At 38.6% G+C, this 21,324-nt stretch overlaps 1 non-coding gene across 1 annotated transcript; it reads left to right on the top strand.

Moving 5' to 3' along the window:
• The first annotated feature begins 20,903 nt into the window (after window positions 1-20,903).
• Window positions 20,904-21,011, top strand: LOC127742865 (small nucleolar RNA R71). Its single transcript, XR_008004233.1, has one exon. It is a non-coding gene; the product is annotated as a small nucleolar RNA R71 (small nucleolar RNA).
• The last annotated feature ends 313 nt before the right edge of the window (window positions 21,012-21,324 follow it).

Genomic DNA, 21,324 nt, shown 5'->3' with positions numbered 1-21,324 from the left:
GACAGTGCTGAAATTCCTCCAGAAACACATCTTCAGCAGATTTGGTATCCCTAGAGTACTAATCAGTGATGGGGGCACTCATTTCTGCAATAAACAGCTTTACTCTGCTTTGGTTCGATATGGAGTTAACCACAGGGTAGCTACTCCATATCATCCACAGATAAATGGGCAAGCTGAAGTCTCTAATAGAGAACTTAAAAGAATCCTGGAACAGACTGTGATTAACCGTAGAAGGGATTGGGCAAGAAGCTTGGATGATGCTCTGTGGGCAAACAGAACAGCATTCAAGACACCTATAGGAACTTCTCCATACCAGCTGGTGTGTGGAAAAGGTTGTCACTTGCCAGTGGAACTGGAACATAAGGCCTATTGGGCAACCAGATACCTAAACCTTGATGCCAAGTTAGCTGGAGAAAAATGATTGCTCCAGTTAAATGAGCTAGAGAAATTCAGACTCAATGCTTTCGAAAATGCAAAAATTTACAAAGAGAAGGCAAAAAGATAGCATGATAAGAAACTATCATCCAGAGTCTTTGAGCCAGGGAAGAAAGTTTTGGTATTTAATTCTAGGCTCAGATTATTCCCTGGGAAATTGAAATCCCGGTGGAGAGGTCCTTATGTGATTACAAGTGTATCACCATATGGATACGTGGAGCTTCAGGATAATGATTCTAACAAAAAGTTCATTGTTAATGGACAGAGAGTTAAACATTATCTTGAAAGCAATTTTGAGCAAGAATGCTCAAAACTGAGACTTGATTAAAGCTCAGTATTAGTCTAGCTAAAGACAATAAAGAAGCGCTTGCTGGGAGGCAACCCAGCCATTTACAAAGCTTATTTATTAATTAATTGATTTTTACAGGTTTATGTCAATTATATTCAAGGTAAAATAGCAATTGCTCGAGTTCACAAAAGTTACAGAAGGATTCGCAGGAGAAAAGAGCAAAAAGAAAGCTCACTGGTGCGAAAAAGCCAGTAAGAGTTGTTTTGGGCGTTGAACGCCCAAAAGAAGCATCTACTAGGCGTTCAACGCCAGTAAGGATAGCCATCTGGGCGTTAAATGCCAGAAAGAAGCATCTTCTGGGCATTGAACGCCAGAAAGAAGTACCTTCTGGGCGTTTAACGCCAGATTTACAGCGTCCTGGGCGTTTAGAAAAACGCCCAGTGACAAAGGAGTTCCGGCGTTCAACGCTAGCTAGAAGCAACAACTGGGCGTTGAACGCCCAAGAGAAGCTGCAAATGGGCGTTAAATGTCCAAAACATGCAGTGTTTGGGCGTTTAACGCCAGGATTATGGGGAGGAGGTAAATTCGTTTTTACTTCACAATTTCTTCAATTTTCATATTTCAATTCATGATTTCTTGCATAAACATGTTACAAACTCTCATTCTTGAATTCCAAAAATTTTAATCCTAATTTCTAAAATCCCTTTTTCAAAAATATCAAATGGATCTTAATTCATAAACACAAATCCTTTTTCAAATCCCATCCAACTTCTTTTCAATTTTTTTTCAAAACTCAATTATCTTTTCAAATTAATCCCAAATCTTTTTTTCTAAAATTCAGATTTATCTTTTTCAAATATCTTCTATATCTTTTCAATTTTCAATTATATCTTTTTTTCTATCATATTTATCTTTTACAAATCATATCTTCTATCTTATATTTCTTCAAAATTTTCGAAAACCCACCCCCTTTAAATCTACATTCGGCCTCTCTCTTCTCCTCAACAATTCGAAAACAAGCTCTCCTTCTATCCCTCTCACACACTTGCTCTCCTCCTATTCCTCTTCTCTCTTTTCTTTTGCTTGAGGACAAGCAAACCTCTAAGTTTGGTGTGCTTATCCGTGATCACAAAAACATACTCACTTTGATCATGGCCCCTAAAGGAAAATAACCCAACCCAAGATGTAAGAAAGAGAATATTTCAAAGCCACTTTGGAATCAAGGGAAGTTCTTAACCAAAGAACATTCAGACCATTACTACAAAATAATGGGTCTAAGGTCAGCGATCCCGGAAGTCAAATTCGATCTGAAAGAAGATCAATATCCAGAGATCCAAGAGCAAATTCGAAACAGGAGCTGGGAAATCCTAGCTAATCCTGAGACAAAGGTGGGAAGAAACATGGCTCATGAATTCTACTCTAATCTGTGGCAAACAGACAGGCTGAGAATATCTGGAACTGCTTTCTATGACTATCGGACCTTGGTCAGAGGAAAGATTGTTCACATCCACCCTGATAAAATCAGGGAGATCTTTAAGCTACCTCAGTTGAAAGATGACCCAGACTCCTTTAATAGGAGAATGATGAGAACAAATAAAGGCCTGGACAAGATTCTAGAGGACATATGCCTCCCTGGAGCCAGGTGGACCACCAGCACCAAGGGCGTCCCAAATCAACTCAAGAGAGAAGATCTCAAACCAGTCGCCAGAGGCTGAGTGGACTTCATTGGGCATTCTATACTGCCCACTAGCAACCGCTCTGAGGTCACCGTTAAAAGAGCAGTGATGATCCATTGCATTATGTTAGGAAGAGAAGTGGAAGTTCATCAGTTGATTTCGTGTGAACTTTATATAATTGCAAACAAGAACTCCAGAGATGCCAAATTGGCTTATCCTAGCTTAATATCTATGCTATGTAAAGATGCTGGAGTAAAGATGGGAATAACTGAGTATATCTCAGTTGAGCGACCAATCACCAAAACATCAATAGAAAAACAACAAGTGCAGGATGACCCCATCAAGAGGAGAGTACAGGAATTCCTCCCGGAATTTCCTCAATTTGAATACTGGGAGCATCTTGAAGCATCGGTTACCAAGTTACAAGAAGCTATGGACCAAATAAAGGAAGAACAGAATAATCAAAATAGTATGCTTTGCAAACTGCTTGGGGAACAAGAAGAGCAAAGGCGTGACTTGAAGGAACTGAAGCGTCAGAAATTATCTCTTGAAGGATCAAGCACTCCACAGACTAGAGGAACATCCACTTCCCAAAATAAAGGTTATTGAGTCCTAATCTTAGCTTTACTCCGTGATAGTTATGTTATAGATTTACCTTAGAAGTTATATAGGAGTAGTAGTAATTAGTATATCTATTTAGATTTTATTTCGAATTAAGCTATAATTTATTTTTCTCATCATCATCAAACATGAATAAAATAGTAGATTTTTAGAATAAAGAGGCAATTTAATTTCAAGTTCTTAATAAGGAAATTTCTAATTATTTATGTGTGGTGGCAATACTTTTTGTTTTCTAAATGAATGCTTGAACAGTGCATATTTTTTATATTGAAATTCATGAATGTTAAAAGTATTGGCTCTTGAAAGAATGATGAACAAGAGAAATATTATTGATGATCTGAAAAATCATAAAATTGATTCTTGAAGCAAGAAAAAGCAGTGAAAAAAAAAGAGAGGAATCATTGGATAAAGAAAAAGAAAAAGCCTACAACTCTTAAAACCAAAAGGCAAGGGTGAAAAGGATCCAAGGCATTGAAAATCAATGGATAGGAGGGTCCAAGGAAATAAATCCAGGCCTAAGCGGCTAAATCAAGCTGTCCCTAACCATGTGCTTGTGGCATGCAGGTCCAACTGAAAAGCTTGAGACTGAGTGGTTAAAGTCGTGATCCAAAGCAAAGGAGTGTGCTTAAGAATTCTGAGCACCTCTAACTGGGGACTCTAGCAAAGCTAAATCACAATCTGAAAAGGTTCACCCAGTTATGTGTCTGTGGCAGTTATGTATCCGGTGGTAATACTGGAAAACAAAGTGCTTAGGGCCACGACCAAGACTCATAAAGTAACTGTGTTCAAAAATTAACATACTAAACTAGGAGAATCAATAATACTATCTAAATTCTAAGTTCCTATGGATGCCAATCATTCTGGATTTTAAAGGATAAGTGAGATGCCAAAACTATTCAGAGGCAAAAAGCTGCTAGTCCCACTCATCTGATTAGAATCTGAGCTTCACTTGAAACTCTGAGATATTATTGCTTCTTAATTTCTTTTTTATCCTATTTTATTTATCTAGTTGCTTGAGGACAAGCAACAGTTTAAGTTTGGTGTTGTGATGAGCGGATATTTTATACGCTTTTTGGGGGTGATCTCATGTAGATTTTAGTATGTTTTAGCTAGTTTTTAGTATAATTTTATTAGTTTTTAGGCAAAATTCATATTTCTGGACTTTACTATGACTTTGTCTATTTTTCTGTAATTTCAGGTATTTTCTGGCTGAAATTGAGGGAGCTGAGCAAAAATCTGATTTAGACTGAAAAAGGACTGCTGATGTTGTTGGATTCTGACCTCCCTGCACTCGGAATGGATTTTTTGGAGCTACTTGTGTCCAATTGGCGCGCTCTTAATTGGGTTGGAAAGTAGACATCCAGGGCTTTCCAGCAATATATAATAATTCATACTTTGCGCGAAGATAGACGACGTAAACTGGCGTTCAACGCCAGTTCCATGTTGCAGTTTGGCGTTCAGCGCCAGAAACAGGTTGCAAGTTGGAGTTCAACGCCAGAAATAGGTTACAACCTGGCGTTCAACTCCAGAAACAGCCCAGGCACGTGAGAAGCTTAAGTCTCAGCCCCAGCACACACAAAGTGGGCCCCAGAAGTGGATTTCTGCTCTATCCATCCTAGTTACTCATTTTCTGTAAACCTAGGTTTCTAGCTTAGTATTTAAACAACTTTTTGAGATTTATTTTGTATCTCATGACATTTTTTTGATCTGAATTTTATACTCTTTGATGGCATGACTCTCTAAACTCCATTGTTGGGGGTGAGGAGCTTTGCAGCATCTCGATGAATTAATACAATTATTTCTATTTTCCATTCAAACATGCTTGTTTCTATCTAAGATGTTCATTCGCGCTTCACTAGGTGATGATCCGTGACACTCATCACCTTCCTCAATCCATGAATGTGTGCCTGACAACCACCACCATTCTACATTAGATTGAATGAGTATCTCTTAGATTCCTTAATCAGAATCTTCGTGGTATAAGCTAGAATTGTTGGCGGCATTCATGAGGATCCGAAAAGTCTAAACCTTGTCTGTAGTATTCCGAGTAGGATTCTGGGATTGGATGACTGTGATGAACTTCAAACTCGCGAGTGTTGGGCATAGTGACAGATGCAAAAGGATCAATTGATATTATTCCGACATGATCGAGAACCAACAGATGATTAGCCGTGCTGTAACAGAGCATTTGGACCTACAGCTTGCCATGGAAGGAGTCTTGCATTTATGAAAGTGAGGAAGCATTATGTTATAAAAATTCAGAAGACAAAGCATCTCCAAAACTCCAACATATTCTCTATTATTAAGTAACAATTATTTATTTTATGCCCTTTCACTTTTTACAATTGAACTTGAAAAACACTGTTGTTGGTATCCTGACTAATAATAATAAGATAACCATAGCTTGCTTCAAACCAACAATCTCCGTGGGATTCGACCCTTACTCACGTAAGGTATTACTTGGACGACCCAGTGCACTTGCTGGTTAGTTGTGCGGATTGCAAAAGTGTGATTGCAATCTTCGTGCACCAAATACATATATGCACATAAGGGCTAAAGCAATTCAAATCCATAATTGACTTGAGTTATTGGAAAGAGTTAATAACTTGCAAGATAAGCAATAATAGAAGGTGGAAACATAGAATTCGAGTAATCGAATCCCTCACCGGATGTGTTTACACTCTAATCGCTCAAGTGTTTAGGGTTGGTTCACTTAATTCTCTTCTATTCATGCTTTCTAAGATTCGTTCCTCATCTAACAATCAACAATCATTTGATGTATGCATACAAGTATCACGATGACTTTCCATGGTTGTAATGGGGCTAGGGTGAAGGTGAGATTATATATGGTCAAGCGAGCTTAATATTTGCATCTTTGATTAGCCTAAGCTCTCACCTAACCTTCATAATAACCTATACAATTTAAAGCAAACATAGCTACCCATTCCTCACTTTTTCACATACTCATGCATCATTTTCAATTCACATCTCATATGCATTGTTCTTGTTATTCTACTTTGGGGCATTTAGTCCCCCTTTTTATTACTTTCTTTTACTCTTTTTCTTTCTTTCTTTTTTTTTTAACTAAAATATATACAAAAAGTGTCAATGCACATGGTTTAAGCAATTCTTGCATGAGTATGTATCCAATTCCCGAGATTTTCCACAAGTATAAAAATTCACTTTTACCTTAACCAAAGTTTCCAAACTTCCCCACACTTAGATGATACACACTCTCACTAGCCTAAGCTAATCAAAGATCTAAATAAAGGACATTTATTATTTTCCGTTTTAAGGCTAATAATGTGCTAAAATTAAGAACAAGAGGGGATGAATCATAGGCTCAAAGTTGGTTAACAAGGGAAGATAAAAGGGTAGGCTTTTTGGGTAAGTGAGCTAAATGAAAAGATGGTCTCAATCAAATGCATATACATCAAACAAATCCAAGATTGCAATCATAAAAAGAGAATAACACACACAAGAATGAAAATAGTGGTTATATGATGCAACCACACAAGGAGGCTCAAAACTCGCATGCTTATGTGTTCTTAGCTCAAAACCATGTTCCACAATATATAAATCATGCAAGTTTCAAAAGATTTCAACTCAAATCAATTAGGATATCAATGCCCTATCAAGAATATATTTTCATGGAAAATTTCATAAAATTAACTAAGCTTATTATATATGTATGCAAGGAAATGCAATAAACTAAGAAAAGATGCAATTAAAGCTCCAAAATATGTACAACTAAGAAAGATAAACAATGTGAGTGTTCAAGATTAGAGTATATCACCCAAGGTTGCCGATCGGAGATGACCTCTCCACACTTAAAGGCTTGCACGGTCCTCCGTGCAATCAAAGGTGAGCAAGGGGGTATGGTGACTTCGGATTGCCACCTTCAGCGGTGGATCAATCGGTTGCTGCGTGCTCTTCCTTCCGCTTCCCATGTTGCTTATGGTGCATCATCCATGAAAAAAAAACAGGATGATTATGCAAGTAAATGCAAAAATAAGGAAGCATAGAGTGTTGGAATGAGGTAGTATTCACTAGAACGAGTGAGTGAATTAGTTTGTGACACGAAGGAAACAAGTGTGTGCATTCTAAGTTGCGCGGTTTAGAACACACACACTAGCATGTAAAGCTATGTCATAATTAGACAAAACAAACATGCACTTCACTTAATATAGTGTGCTTGAAATACTTTAAAAGACTTGTAGGTCAAGATAAATAAACAAGCAATAAAGAAGTATAAAATCACTCAAGCAAGAGTTAAAAAATTGTGAAATGTGTCATGAAGCAACACCTAATTGACATGAAGTGAACAACACGGCAAGCATAGTCCACAATGTCATTAGGTAAGCTCAAGATCCAATCTCACAATTCCTAACGTTAATGCATCAAATAGGTAACTTAAATAAAAAACAATCGGAGACAAGCATTACCTAACAAAAAATGTATCAATTACATACAAATTGCCTATCTATAGATAATGAAATCAAATTACATGGTGGCCTAACATGTAATTTAGAAATCCAAAAGCATTCTCAAAGGCAATGTTATGAGTACTTGGTATGCATAAAATTAAACATGAATAACTCAATACCAAGACAACAAAGTATGTCCTCAATGAAGACATCCAACAACTAATAGAAATACGCATATCAATGATTTAACAGCAACATGTCAACCAAAATAATAAATCAACTCAATCATCCAACACTTAGCACCAAAACAGAAAATTAAACTAACTAACTAAGCAAATAACTAACTAACAGATTAACTAACTAACTAAAGGTGGGTCTGTGGCAGTAAATGATGTTGGTGGATGGTGGTTTAAGAAGGGAAAGAAGAGAGGAGAAGAGATAAGAAGAAAAGAAGTAGCGAGAAGAGAAGAAAAGAGAAGTATAGAGGTGAGAAAATAGGGGCGTGCATACGCACACTAGGCGGAACAGGGAAGGTGAGCGCTCGCACAGAGTGTGTGAGCGCTCTAAGCAAAGAGGGTCTCAAGAGGTGTGCGTACGCACAATCGTGTGCGCACGCACAGAAGACCCCTTTTTTTTTTTTGAAAAAACATGAAGCGTCAAAATTGCCAACTATCACGCCATCTGTGCGTACGCACATAGGTCCAAGTGCACGCACAAGAGGCAAAAAGGAGAGGGTGCGGACGCACAAGGCGTGCAAACGCTCGCACCAAAAGGGGTGCAAACTGGTGTGCGCGCGCACAGAACTCGAAAATTAGGGTTGTGTGCGTATGCACAGGTTGTGTGCGTACGCACATGCTCTATTTTTCTCAAAAATTTTAGTGCTCTCTAAGGCACTAACCATGACATCCAAAATAGAATTTCCAACTCCAAAACTTATTCTACCCTAAAACTACAAGATCAACACAAAAATTCTACCAAACTAGGCTAACTAAAAGAAGCAAAAATTCAATAAACAAATGCTAAAAGAGAGGGAGAGTTGGAAAGATGTTATCAAGCACTTTTATTTAATGTCTTTAAGTTAGACAATTGGGAGAGCCCATACTATGGTGGCTTGTGCTTGACTTTCCCACCAATGCTAGAATGACTAATATCGTCCGGCATCCCAATTCTAACAATCAACAAAAATACAAGACAACCAAAAAGCAAGCTATTTACATATTAACATATTTACAATAACCAAAATTAAGCAAGCAACATATGTACATTAAACCAAAAATAAGCTATTCACAATATTTACATATGTACAATAGCCAAAAACATACACCATTGCAACCCCCTGGCAATGGCGCCAAAATTTGACAATGGCCTAAAGTGGGTTTGGGATTTATCTCAAAATAAGATTGGCGTTGTAAGTATAGTTCCAAACCCAACAATTGACCAATATCAAATTTAAATCTAAAGTTGTCATAATCAATACAAAAATACCGGGAGTTTTACAACCCGGGTCGTCTTCCCTAGGAGTTGCAATTAAGTGTCATGTTATTGGATATTATGGGAAATGGGGGTTGATGAATTGAGATTGCAAGAAATATAAAGTGCAATGAAATAAAAAGGCAAGGAAATGTAAATGGAAAGAAAGGTAAATAACAAGAAAGTAACTTAACATGCAAGTAAAAGCAATACAAATAGAATTTAAATGCCAAAAAGAGCTCTTGGTGAGAATTGGGTAATTAGAGATTCCTATCCTAGTTGTGGACCACAAACATGATAATTGTGTGTGGATTAATCCCAATTAGTCAACCTTACATCGAGAATAAGTAAAAAGGGCATAATTAATTTCAATCCACAAGTCATAATCAACTCAGTAATTAACTTAGTGAAAGACTAGCGTTAGTGAAAACCAAATTAATTAACAACCCTCACACAATATGGAATGGACATCCACCGCTCAAGTTCACTCAAACCACAAAATTTCCCAACTAAGAGTGTAGAAAACTAGGCTAAAATCCTACCAAGCATTTTATCAAACACTTGGTAGGCATAGAAAGAAAGCATGATAAATGACAAGGAATAATAAATGCTACAACTACCAAGTAAGGAAAATAAAGATAGCAACTTAATAAGGCAATAAAAGAGGCATGAAACATAAAATTGCATTAAATGTAAATTAAAATAACAAGAGTGGTAAAAGGGTTGCCACTAACGTTCCACAAAGGCACAATGAAGCCACGTTAAGAGTCACATTAATCCAATTAACGTGAACTCTAACGTGAGATGAAGAACCAATCACCAACGTTAATGATACTCACCTTTGTCACTAACGTTGGACCAACCCAAGAGTGCCCATGTTAGTGCTCAAGTTAAGACCACTAACGTGAGAGATAACGTGGAGCTAAGCATGATAAGCCAACATTAGTGACACTCACCTTTGTCACTAACGTTGGAGATGGCAATCACTACCACGTTAGTGGCCATGTTAATCTAATTAAAGTGAACTCTAACATGGGAGGGAGGGGCATTTGGAGCGTTAGTGACAATAGGGAAAGGGGGCACAAGGCAATGTTATTGGAAAAGGTGATTCCCAATAACGTTTTCGAAGGACCAAGAGGCAACGTTAGTGGTCACGTTAGTGCCACTAACGTTGAAGTTAATGTTGATCATTTTGGGTTGGAACGTTAGTGGAAAAGGTGATTGTCACTAACGTTCTCGAACCCACACCCTCACTTAACGTTAACGCCACTAACGTCCTAACTAACGCCCATGCCTAACTCACACTTTTCTGCAAACAAATCTGAGCCCACTGAAGATTGTAACTGCTTCAACTCAAGATCAAAGGCCCATATCCAAGACTTAAAGAACTCACTAGAAGATCAAGAAGAGTAGTATATATAGGGGTAGTTTTGAATTGTAAAAGAGCTGAGCACTTTTGGAGAACTATACTCTGTATATTTACTTTCTGCATGTATTATGTTCTACCCTTTTTCATTTTCATTTCCAAAGCTATGAACAACTAAACCCCTTTCATTGTGTTAAGGAGCTCTGTTGTAATTTGATGGATCAATTATAGTTTTCATTCTTCTTCCTCTTTCTTTTCTCTTGATTCACTAGAAAGCTTTCGATCTTAATCTAATTGGTTAGTTGTCTTGGAAAAGAAACTGTCCATAATTGGATCTCCTTTGAGCCTTGGAAAAGGGATGAGGAGATCATGCTAGAAATACTTTCTCATGTTTGACCAAATTGGGGTTTGGGCGGATATAGTGACATGTAATCCTCCCAACACTTTGATTTGGAAATACATGTGGTATAATCAGTGACCATACTTCATCTCTTACCATGAGCAATTAAATCAAGGAATTGGGCAATTGTTCAAGCTTAGAGAGATTGGATTGCCAAGGAATTGGGATCTAATCACTTAAGATTGCCAAGGAGATCAATGAATGCATTGATTGAGGAAGAGATGAGAATGAACTTGATCCGGAGAATGCAACATCTCCTAAGCCCAATGAATCCCCATCTCTGATCTTACCTATTCTCTTTACTTTATGCCATTTATTTCCATGTTCATCTTTCCAAATCCCCATTTAAGATTCTGCACTTTATTTTCTGCAATTTACTTTCCCGCCATTTAATTTCCTGCAAATCTCAACTATATTCGGTTTAGCTCAACTAGCACACTCTTCCAACTAAAGTTGCTTGACCAATCAATCCCTGTGGAATTCGACCTCACTCTATTGTGAGTTTTTACTTGACGACAATTCGGTATACTTGCCGAAGGGAAATTTGTTGAGAGACAAGTTTTCATGCATCAAGCTAGTCTTTCCTTATGAGTTGACTAGGATTTGAGGAATCAAATTGATTTATCCACTTGACTTTCCTTCATAGTTAGAGGTTGACTAAGTGGGAGCAATAGACAATTCTTATCACAATTGATGATGATAATAAGGATAGGATTTCCAATTCTCATTCCTTGCCAAGAGCTTTCTTAGCTATTAGTTTTATCCTTGCAATTTACTTTTCTTGTTCCTTTTCAAAATCCTAAAATATACATCTCATAACCAATAACAAGAACACTTCCCTGCAATTCCTTTGAGAGACGACCCAAGGTTTGAATACTTAGGTTTATTTTTATAAGGGCTTGTTACTTGTGACAACCAAATTTTTGCATGAAAGGATTGTTAGTTGGTTTAGAAACTATACTTGCAACGAGATTTTATTGTGAAATTCTAAACCGTCAAAAATCTCTTTATCAAAATGGCGCCGTTGCCGGGGATGGTCAATTATGTGCCTTGTTATTGGTAATTGTATATATGCAAATATTGTGAATATGTTTGTTCTTTATTTGTTTGCTAGTTTTTATTAGCTTTAGGGACTTTGTTAATTTTGTCTCTATTTTCCACTATGAATTCTCACCCCTTTGGCTATGAGTTTGGTTCAAAGTGTGTTGCAGGAAATGTGACCACTAATGGCAACATATACCAAGGATGGAACAATCAAAGATGGGAGGAGTCTCAGGAAATTGATCACTCCTCTTGGCAACAACCCTCGGTTTCCTATAGGTATAATTCCCATCCTAATGTATGTCAATTCAATGGCTATGGTGAACATCCTTGTGACTATCAACAACCACCATCATATTCCTATGAACCTCATCCTTAACATGATCCTCAACCATACTCACAAGCCCTTTTTTACCAACACCCTCCCTATGACCCTTATCCATCATACAACTAACCACCTTTACCTCACCCTTGTGACCATTATGAACGAAAACCTATAGAACCACCACAACCCCATCGCCATTACCACCAAGAACCACCTCAATACATGCCATCTCCATACCATCACCAAGAAGAACTACCTTCCTATTATGAACCCTTTCTCCAAAATGATGAACCTTTCTTTCCACCCCAAGCTCCAATGAATGATTCCCTCACCCTAGCCCTTCAAAGGCAAGAAGAGATGAAAATGGATATACTAGAATTTGTGGCTACTTTAACCAAGGTAGTAGATGCTTCAATCTCATGATACCTATTCACTCAAGGCACTTCCATGGCTACATGCGAAAGATCAAAAGAAGAGTAAAGCATGAAGGAGAGATTAGAAGCTCCGGTGGAGAATAAGGAGTGGGATTTTGTATTGGAACAATTAGAGGAAGCCATGATTGTTGAAAAAGAGGAAGAAGTGGTTGAAGACTTAGGAGATGCAGAACCACCATGGGAGACTCAAGAACCTCCGTCCAAAAAACTTGAATTTGATGTTGAGGAGGGTGTACAACCTCCAAGGCATATCATAGTTGAAGGACTTAAGGAGTTTGATCCAGAGGAAGATGCCATCATTGATGAATTCTTATCCAAAATGGAATCCTCTCCCATGGAATATGAAGTTGAAGTTATCGAAGACAACTCCTCATCAATTGACATTGGTAACCTTGTTGAAGACTCTTACAATGAATGTGAAGCTAATGTTGAAGTAGATTTCACACAACCTCCAAAGTTTGACTTGATTGATGGTACACAAAATCGTGATCTCACACACTTTCTTCAAATGGTTATGGGGTGTTGATAATTGAAAGAAGATAAAACATAAAATAGGATAGAGATACTTATGTAATTCATTGGTAAGAATTTCAGATAAGCATATGGAGATGCTTTGTTCCTTTTGAATCCCTGCTTTCCTACTGCTTTCATCCAGTCATGCGTACTCCTTTTCATGGCAAGCTGTATATTGGGAGATCACTGTTGTCAATGGCTACCGTCTGTCCTCTCAGTGAAAATGGTCCGGCTACGGGTTACGTAGGGCGAATCATCTGTCGGTTCTCACTTGTGTTGGAATAAGATCCAATGATCCTTTTGCGCACTGTCACTACGCCCAGCACTCGTGAGTTTGAAGCTCGTCACAGTCATCCCATCCCAAATCCTACTCGGAATACCACAGACAAGGTTTAGACTTCTCAGAATGCTACCAATTGATTCTAGCTTATACCACGAAGACTTTGATCTCATGGAATGGAAGGCTCTGTTGTCAGGAGAGGCAACCATGCGTCGTGAACCAGGAGGCCAAGAGATACACACTCAAGCTCTCACAGATAGAACGGAAGTGGTTGTCAGGCACACGTTCATAAGGGAGGATGATGATAAGTATCACGGATCATCAAATCCATCAGGTTGAAGTACGAGTGAATATCTTAGAACAAGAATAAGCATGAATTGAATAGAAAGACAATAGTACTTTGCATTAATTCATGAGGAACAGCAGAGCTCCATACCTTAATCTATGAGGTGTAGAAACTCTACCGTTGAAAATACATAAGTGACGAAGGTCCAGGCATGAAACTCCACCGTTGAAAATACATAAGAACAAGGTCCAGGCATGGCCGAATGGCCAGCCTCCCCAAAATGTGATCAAGAGATCAAAAGATGATCAAATGATGAAAATACAATGGTAAGAGGTCCTATTTATAATGAACTAGTAACCTAGGGTTTACTGAAATAAGTAAATGATGCAGAAATCCACTTCCGGGGCCCACTTGGTATGTGCTTGGGCTGAGAATTGAAGCTTTCACGTGCATAGGCTTTTCTTGGAGTTAAACACCATCTCTGGTGCCAGTTTGGGCGTTTAACTCCAGCTTTTATGCCAGTTCTGGCGTTTAACGCCAGAAAAAGATAGAAAGTGGCGTTAAAACGCCAGTTTGCGTTATCAAAACCCGGGCAAAGTATGGACTATTATATATTGTTGGAAAGCACAAAATGTCTACTTTCGAACGCAATTGAGAACCTACCAATTGGGCTTCTGTAGCTCCTGAAAATCTATTTCGAGTGCAGAGAGGTCAGAATCCAACAGCATCTGTAGTCCTTTTTAAGCCTCTGAATCAGATTTTTGCTCAGGTCCCTCAATTTCAGCCAGAAAATACCTGAAATCACAAAAAAATACACAAACTCATAGTAAAGTCCAAAAATGTGATTTTTGCATAAAAGCTAATAATTATATACTAAAATCTAACTAAATCATACTAAAAACTACTTAAAAATAATGCCAAAAAACATATAAATTATCCGCTCATCACAACACCAAACTTAAATTGTTTCTTGTCCCCAAGAAACTAAAAACAAAATAGAATAAAAAGAAGAGAATATACAGTGAATTCCAAAATATTAATGAAGCTTTGCTCTTAGATGAGCGGGACTAGTAGCTTTTTGATTCTGAATAGTTTTGGCATCTCACTTTATCCTTTGAAGTTCAGAATGATTGGCATCTCTAGGAATTAAGAATTAAGATAGTGTTATTGATTATCCTAGTTCAGTATGTTGATTCTTGAACACAGCTACTTTATGAGTCTTGGCCCTGACCCTAAGCAATTTGTTTTCCAGTATTACCACCGGATACATAAATGCCACAGACACATAACTGGGTGAACTTTTTCATGCTTTGGATCACAACTTTAACCACTCAGTCTCAAGCTTTTCACTTGGACCTTCATGACACAAGCACATGGTTAGGGACAGTTTGATTTAGCCGCTTAGGCCAGGATTTTATTCCTTTGGGCCCTCCTATCCATTAATGCTCAAAGCCTTGGACCCCTTTTATCCTTTCCTTTTGGTTTAAAGGACTATTGGCATTTTCTGCTTGCTTTTTCTTTTTCGCCATTTTTTATTGCAAGCTTTGTTATTCACTTCTTTTTCTTGCTTCAAGAATCAATTTTATGAATTTTCAGATTATCAATAACATTTCTCTTTTTCATCATTCTTTCAAGAGCTAATAATTTTAACATTCATAAACTTCACTATCAAAATTATGCACTGTTCAAGCATTCATTCATAAAACAAAAATTATTGCCACCATATCAAAATAATCAAACTAATTTCAAGATAAATTTCGAAATTCAAGTACTTCTTGTTCTTTTGTAATTAGGCACATTTTTCATTTAAGAAAGATGAAGGATTCATAGGATATTCATAGCCTTAAGACATAGATACTAGACACTAATGATTATGTAATGAAGACACAAACATAGATAACACATAAAGCATAAAAATCGAAAAACTGAAAGATAAGAACAAAGAAATCAAAGAACGGGTCCACCATAGTGATAGTAGCTAGTTCTTCCTCTTGAAGATCCAATGGAACGCTTGAGCTCCTATATGTCTCTTCCTTGCCTTTGTTACTCTTCCCTCATGGCTATTTGACCCTCTTGGCGCTCCATCCTTAGTTGCTCCATATTGTAACTCAAATCTCCCAAAGAGGTGTTGAGTTGCTCCCAATAGTTGTGTGGAGGAAAATGCATCCCTTGAGGCATCTCAGGGATTTCTTGATGAGGCACTTCCTCATGCTATTGTTGCGGTCTGATGAGCGGATAATTTATACGCTTTTTGGCATTGTTTTTAGATAGTTTTTAGTAGGATGTAGCTACCTTTTAGTATATTTTTATTAGTTTTTAAGCAAAATTCACATTTTTGGACTTTACTATGAGTTTGTGTGTTTTTCTGTGATTTCAGGTATTTTCTAGCTGAAAATGAGGGACCTGAGCAAAAATATGATTCAGAGGCTGAAAAAGGACTGCTAATGCTGTTGGAATCTGACCTCCTTGCACTCGAAATGAAATTTTTGGAGCTACAGAAACCCAAATAGTGCGCTCTTAATTGCGTTGGAAAGTAGACATTCCGGGCTTTCCAGAAGTATATAATAGTCCATACTTTGCTCGAGTTTTGATGACGCAAACTGGCGTTCAAACGCCAATTTCCTACCCTATTTTGGCGTTAAACGCCAGAAACGGGATAGAAGCTGTAGTTAAATGCCCAAACTGACATAAAAACTGGCGTTTAACTCCACAAAAAGTCTCTACACATGAAAGCTTCGATGCTCAGCCTAAGCACACACCAAGTGGGCCCGGAAGTGGATTTCTACATCATCTAGTCTTTTCTGTAATCCTAGTAACTAGTTTTAGTATAAATAAGACTTTTTACTATTGTATTCACATCTTTGGACGTTTAGTCCTTAGACCTAGATCTTTGATCAGTTTTATGCTATCTTAGACTTGGAGGCTGGCCATTCGGCCATGCCTAGACCTTGTTCTTATGTATTTTCAACGGTGGAGTTTCTACACACCATAGATTAAGGTGTGGGGCTCTGCTATTCCTCGAGTATTAATGCAAAGTACTATTGTTCTTTTATTCAATTCAAGCTTATTCTTATTCTAAGATATTCATTCACACACAAGAACATGATGAATGTGATGATCAAGTGACACTCATCACCATTCTCACTTATGAATGCGTGCCTGACAAACACTTTAGTTCTACATGAAAACAAGCTTGAATGCATATCTCTTAGGTTTCTAATCAATGATTCACATCGACTCCCCTCTAAAAATGGGGCATCTGAATCTGAGATTAGAATCTTCGTGGTATAGGCTAGAAACAATTGGCAGCATTCCTGAGATCTGGAAAGTTTAAACCTTGTCTTTGGTATTCTGAGTAGGACTGGGAAAGGATGACTGTGACGAGCTTCAAACTCGCGACTGTGGGGCGTAGTGATAGACGCAAAAGGATCATTGGATCTTATTCCGACATGATTGAAAACCAACAGCTGATTAGCCATGTGGTAGCTGTGCCTGGTATTTTTTATCCAAGACGAGAAATCTGATAGTTGATTAGCCGTACAGAAACCGTAGAGGACCATTTTCACTGAGAGGACGGGAGGTAGCCATTGACAATGGTGATCCCCACCTTACAGCTTGTCATGGAAAGGAATATGAATGATTGAATGAAGACAGTAGGAAAGCAGAGATCCAGAAGGAATAATGCATCTCCATACGCTTATCTGAAATTCCCACCAATGAATTACATAAGTATTTCTATCTTTATTTTATGCTTATTTATCTTTTAATTTTCAAAACTCTATTACAAGATGACCATAGCTTGCTTTAAGCCGACAATCTCCATGGGATCGACCCTTACTCACGTAAGGTTTATTACTTGGATGACCTAGTGCACTTGTTGGTTAGTTGTGCGAAGTTGTTAAAAAGAGTTGAGATTACAATTGTGCGTACCAAGTTTTTGGCGCCATTGAGATCACAATTTCGTGCACCAAGGTCCATTAGTGGGCCCTCTTATTTGCTCCATCCTCTTCTTAGTGATGGACTTGTCCTCTTCAATGAGGATGTCTTCTCCTATGACAACTCCAACTAAATTGCATAGGTAACAGATGAGATGAGGAAAGGCTAACCTTGCCAAGGTGGAGGTTTTGTCAGCCACTTTGTAAAGTTCTAGAGATATGACCTCATGAACTTCTACTTCCTCTGATCTCCAATCATGATGCTATGGATCATGATAGCTTGATCTACAGTCACTTCAGATCGGTTGCTAGTAGGAATGATGGAGTGTTGGATGAATTCCAACCATCCTCTAGCCACAGGTTTAAGGTCATGCCTTCTCAATTGAACCGACTTGCCTTTGGAGTCTCTTTTCCACTAAGCTCCTTCCACACATATGTCTATGAGGACTTGGTCCAACCTTTGATCAAAGTTGACCCTTCTAGTGTAGGGGCGTGCATCTCCTTGCATCATTGGCAAGTTGAATGCCAACCTTACATTTTTCAGACTGAAATCTAAGTATTTCCCCCGAACCATTGTAAGCCAATTCTTTGGGTTCAGGTTCACACTTTGATCATGGTTTTTGGTGATCCATGCATTAGCATAGAACTATTGAACCATTAAGATTCCGCATTATTGAATGGGGTTGGTGAGAACTTCCCAACCTCTTTTTCGAATCTCATGTCGGATCTCCGGATACTCATTCCTTTTGAGCATGAAAGGGACCTCAGGGATCACCTTCTTCTTAGCCACAACTTCATAGAAGTGGTCTTGATGGACCTTTGAGATGAATCTCTCCATCTTCCATGACTCGGAGGTGGAAGCTTTTGCCTTCTCTTTCCTCTTTCTAGAGGTTTCTCTGGCCTTAGGTGCCATAAATGGTTATGGAAACACAAAAAGCAATGATTTTTCCACACCAAACTTAAAAGGTTTGCTCATCCTTGAGTAAAAGACGAAAGAATGACGAAGAAGAAGAGGAAATGGAGGAGATGGAGAGTTGTGAGTGGTTCGGCCAAGGGGGAGAAGAAGTGTTTGTGATGTGTGAATTTGAAGGATGGATGAGGGGTTTATATAGGAGTGGAAAGAGAGGGTAGGGTTCATGTATTAGGGGTTGGGTTTGGGAGGGAAATGATTTGAATTTGAATGGTGAGGTGGGTGGGGTTGTTGGGGAAGAGTGGGTGGAGGTGATTGGTGAGGGGTATTTGGGGAAGGGTGTTATGGGAAATTGTGAAGAAGAGAGAGAGCGAGTTAAGGTAGGTGAGGATCCTGTGGGGTACACAGATCTTGAGGTGTCAAGGATTTCTCATCCCTGCACTGTTTTAGCGTGTAAACGCTCTTTTGAGTGCCAATCCTGGCGTTAAATGCCAGGTTGCTGCCCATTTCTGGTGTTTAACGCCAGCTTTTCTTCCCTTTCTGGCGTTTAATGCCAGCTTGGTGCCCTATTATGGCGTTAAACGCCAGTCTGGTGCCCTTTTCTGGCATTAAACACCCAGAATGGTGCCAGACTGGGCGTTTAACACCCATTCTGCTACCCTTACTGGCGTTTAAATGCCAGTAAGCTCATCCTCTAGGGTGTGCTATTTTCAATGCTATTTTTTATTTTTGCTTTTGTTTTTGTGACTCCATATGATCATCATCCTAAAGAAAACATAAAATAACATAAATAGATAAAATAAAATTGGGTTGCCTCCCAATAAGCACTTCTTTAATGTCAATAGCTTGACAGGAAGTTCTTACAGAGCTTCACAGGTGCTCAGAGCATGATGATGGCCTCTCAACACCAAACTTAGAGTTTGAATGTGGGACTCTGTTTGACTCTGTATTGAGAGAAGCTTTTCATGCTTCTTCTCCATGTGTACAGAAGGAGATCCTTGATCCTTAAACACAAGGTAGTCCTCATTCACTTGAAGGACCAACTCTCCTCTGTCAACATCAATCACAGCTTTTGTTGTGGCAAGGAAGGGTCTGCCAAGGATGATGGATTCATCCTTATTCTTCCCAGTGTCCAAGATTATGAAGTCAGCAGGGATGTAAAGGCCCTCAACCTTCACTAAAACATCCTCTACAAGTCCATAAGCCTGTTTCATGGATTTGTTTGCCATCTCTAGTGAGATTCTTGCAGCTTGTACCTCAAGGATTCCCAGTTTCTCCATTACAGAGAGTGGCAGGAGGTTTATGCTTGACCCCAGGTCACAAAGAGCCTTCTCAAAGGTCATGGTGCCTATGGTACAGGGTATTAAGAATTTTTCAGAATCTGATTTCTTCTGAGGTAATGTCTGCCTAATCAAGTCATTCAGTTCATTGGTGAGCAAGGGGGTTCATCTTCCCAAGTCTCATTACCAAATAACTTGGCATTCAGCTTCATGATTGCTCCAAGGTACTTAGAAACTTGCTATTCAGTAATATCTTCATCCTCTTCAGAGGAAGAATACTCATCAGAGCTCATGAATGGCAGAAGTAGGTTCAATGGAACCTCTATGGTCTCTATATGAGCCTCAGATTCCCTTGGTTCCTCAAAGGAAAACTCCTTTTCGTTCAGAGGACATCCCATGAGGTTTTTCTTACTAGGAATCACGTCCTCCTCACTCTCTCCAGGTTCGGCCATGTTGGTCATGGTTATGGCCTTGCACTCTCTCTTGGGATTTTCTTCTGTATTGCTTGGGAAAGTGCTAGGAGGAGTTTTAGTAACCTTTTTACTTAGCTGACGTACTTGTGCCTCCAAATTTTTAATGGAGGATCTTGTTTCATTTATGAAACTTAGTATGATCTTAGATAGATCAGAGACTATGGTTGCTAAGCCAGAACGACTCTACTCAGAGTTCTCTGTCAGTTGCTGAGAAGATGATGAAAAAGGCTTGCTATTGCTAAACATATTTCTTCCATCATTATTGTTGTTGAAGCCTTGTTAAGGCTTCTGTTGATCCTTCCATGAAAGATTTGGATGACTTCTCCATAAAGGATTATAGGTGTTTTCATAGGGTTTTCCCATGTAATTCACCTCTTCCATTGCAGGGTTCTCAGGATCATAAGCTTCTTCCTCAGAAGATGCTTCTTTATTACTGCTGGATGCAGCTTGCAATCCAGTCAGATTCTGAGAAATCATATTAACTTGAGTCAATAATTTGTCTGAGCTAATATGGCATTTAGAGCATCAATCTCAAGAGCTCCTTTCTTCTGAGTTGTCCCATTGTTCACAGGATTTCTTTCAGAAGTGTACATGAACTGGTTATTTGCAACTATTTCAATGAGTTCTTGGGCTTCTGTAGGCATTTTTTTAGATGAATAGATCTGCCTATAGAATAGTCCAATGACATCTTGGATAACTCAGACAGACCATCATAAAAGATACCTATGATGCTCCATTCTGAAAGCATGTCAGAAGGACACATTCTTATCAATTGCTTGTATCTTTCCCAAGCTTCATAGAGGGATTCACCTTCCTTCTGTTTGAAGGTTTGAACTTCCACTCTAAGCTTACTCATCTTTTGAGGTGGAAAGAATTTAGCTAAGAAGGCATTGACCAGCTTTTCTCAAGAGTTCAGGCTGTCTCTAGGTTGTGAGTTCAACAATACTAGCTCTGTCTCTTACAGCAAAAGGGAAAAGCATAAATCTGTAGACCTCGGGATCAACTCCATTGGTCTTAACAGTGTCACAGATTTGCAAAAATTCAGCCAAGAACTGATGAGGATCTTCCAATAGAAATCCATAAAACTTGCAATTCTGTTGCATCAGAGAAACTAATTGAGACTTAAGCTCAAAGTTGTTTGCTGCAATGGCAGGAATAGAGAT

This window comes from Arachis duranensis, chromosome 1, assembly GCF_000817695.3.
Source record: "Arachis duranensis cultivar V14167 chromosome 1, aradu.V14167.gnm2.J7QH, whole genome shotgun sequence".
NCBI lineage: Eukaryota > Viridiplantae > Streptophyta > Magnoliopsida > Fabales > Fabaceae > Arachis > Arachis duranensis.
The sequence above is the reverse complement of the archived record's forward strand: the minus strand, read 5'-3'. Positions and strand labels throughout refer to the sequence as shown.